We start from the raw sequence: 2131 nt of genomic DNA on the forward strand, positions 1-2131 counted from the left end.
TCCTACGACAGAAAGGGCGAGCATGTTTGGTGTGATGGTGATTCGAACCCGCCACCCTCAGCTTGATAGTCGAGTGCCCTAACCACCTGGCCATGCCGGGCGAGTTGAAAGTAGAGTACTTAGCGATAATCAATATATTTATATATAGGAAAAAAGTTGAAGCAGCTGTGATGTTTGTCGGCTGTTAGAGCACTCAGTTTTGTAACGCTTTGAATGATGCTCCAGAGGCTTGAAATGCAATGTTGACATTGAATGCAAATTATCAAACAGCTTTATGTATCTAAAGGTAAATATAGCTATCTACAGATTAATTTAATGTGTATATTAGAGTTCGTCAATGTTGATTTAAAGACGTGAAATATTTTAATAATCGTTAAACATAATGGATTGCATGTGCTTGTTAAATTAATATAGTTTTATTTTATAGTTACCATCCCAACCTCTTGGAAATGTTATAATACCTCTATGTAACAACTGTAGCATAGAAATCACTGATTAAATAAAGAGTTATTATTGCGGCTCACTTATTTGTGGTATTAGGCAATCTTTCAGTGTTACCCAATGGGTATCAGCATGTTAAAATAAAGTGTTGTTTACATATCAAAATCAAATTATCCAGAACGTATAATAAGGAGCCCATAAATTTCACAAGTAGTGTTTTACTCATTCCTATTATTGTTCCTCGTGTACATTAAGTTTTAATGATAACGTTATTCACTTTCATGTTCTGCCTTTACATTCCAGTTCTGTTATCACACAATACTTGTTGTGTTATCTACTGGGAGAAAACAGTTATAATTTCATACCTTGGTTTCATAGACATCTTTCTTTGGTGAGTTAATATAATGTTACGCCTCCGTTCGTTAGTTAATTTTCCGTAAATTCTTTCCAACTGAACTTTAGCGACACAAGTCCTTACTTAAATAAAACTGGTTTATTCTTTCCGAATACAACTTTACGATACATATTCTGTCTGCATACATTCAATTACTCATTACTTCCACGTCGCTTCGTGGCCGGTCTTATATATACAAGACTACACTATATCTAGAAGGATCACGAGATTTAAGGAAAATATGTGAATGTTCGAGAATGACGTGGCGTGATACCAGTCACGTGACCTCGATGTCGTAACAATAATAATTCATCCTGATCGATTATTTATCAGTTGTAATTAAGGAAGAACAAAAGCCCAGCATATCATATCTGTTGTAATATATCTGTTGTAATATCATATCTGTTGTAAAAACTAATGCATGTCACGATTTTGTTGCACATTGTATTGGTGGTTATTCCGCTTTTCAATTTACGATCATTTATCAAAAACTCGATATTAATCGATTCATTATTAACAAAACTTTACTGAATTTATGAAACTACTGGAATTATACTTATTTGTCGGCTCCAATCGACTACACTGATAATGTCATGAAATAACATTAATTTCACAATTGCAATACACAACGCACAACAGCACGTTACTGGTGGCTGAGTGCTACTTAGAGAATATAGATTTTTTTTTTTTTACAACTATCGCTTCATTGTTTTGAAGTTTTAGGTTAGGTTTTCTTGTGATTTTGAGCGAGAAAATATATTGCACTGATTAAATTAACCAATATGTGAATCTTGTTAGTTCTACAGTTTCTGTGCATGAAATTACGCGAAGCCTTGTTTGTATTCAAACTCTGAGAATGTTTTAGGAAGCCGAGTGTGAGATCAGATAGTAAGAAACCTTTAGAGCGATTGTCTGACGAAATGGTCGAGTTAAATCAATACTGTACGCATATCGGTGGTGTTCCGGTGTTTTAGAAGTGTGTAAAACAGTAGAATTACATTTTTTTTTTTGCTCTATTTCTTAAGGTTTAACTCTAATTAGTAAAGTCTTTGAAAGTTTTTCGGTATTGGGCTAATTATTTTTCAGCTCGTTACTCTTCGGTTTGCGTTACTGATTAAAAGAACAAACTCGTTAATATGAACATAGTATTTATTAGAATCTTAAGGTGATTTAACGATTAACAGCATAAACAAATTAATAAGTTTTATTTTATTATTTCTTACCTTTTTAATAACTACACTGCATTTTTTTTCAAAACGTACTGTACAGTTTGTTTGTAATTAAGCACAAAGCTAC

The 2131-nt window shown here is 33.0% G+C and overlaps 1 protein-coding gene and 1 long non-coding RNA gene across 2 annotated transcripts in view; both read left to right on the plus strand.

Annotated features, from left to right (window-relative positions):
• Positions 1–2131, plus strand: part of LOC106463394 (latrophilin Cirl-like) — a 122064-nt gene that overhangs the window by 60854 nt on the left and 59079 nt on the right. The window lies entirely within an intron of this gene.
• The window catches only part of LOC111086753, a 16758-nt gene extending 14627 nt beyond the window's left edge, over positions 1–2131 (plus strand). Inside the window, exon 3 of the long non-coding RNA XR_002611480.1 lies at positions 2121–2131. This is a non-coding gene — a long non-coding RNA (uncharacterized LOC111086753). The remainder of the gene's footprint in view (positions 1–2120) is intronic.

This window comes from Limulus polyphemus, unplaced genomic scaffold (genome assembly GCF_000517525.1).
Source record: "Limulus polyphemus unplaced genomic scaffold, Limulus_polyphemus-2.1.2 Scaffold1395, whole genome shotgun sequence".
Lineage (NCBI taxonomy): Eukaryota > Metazoa > Arthropoda > Merostomata > Xiphosura > Limulidae > Limulus > Limulus polyphemus.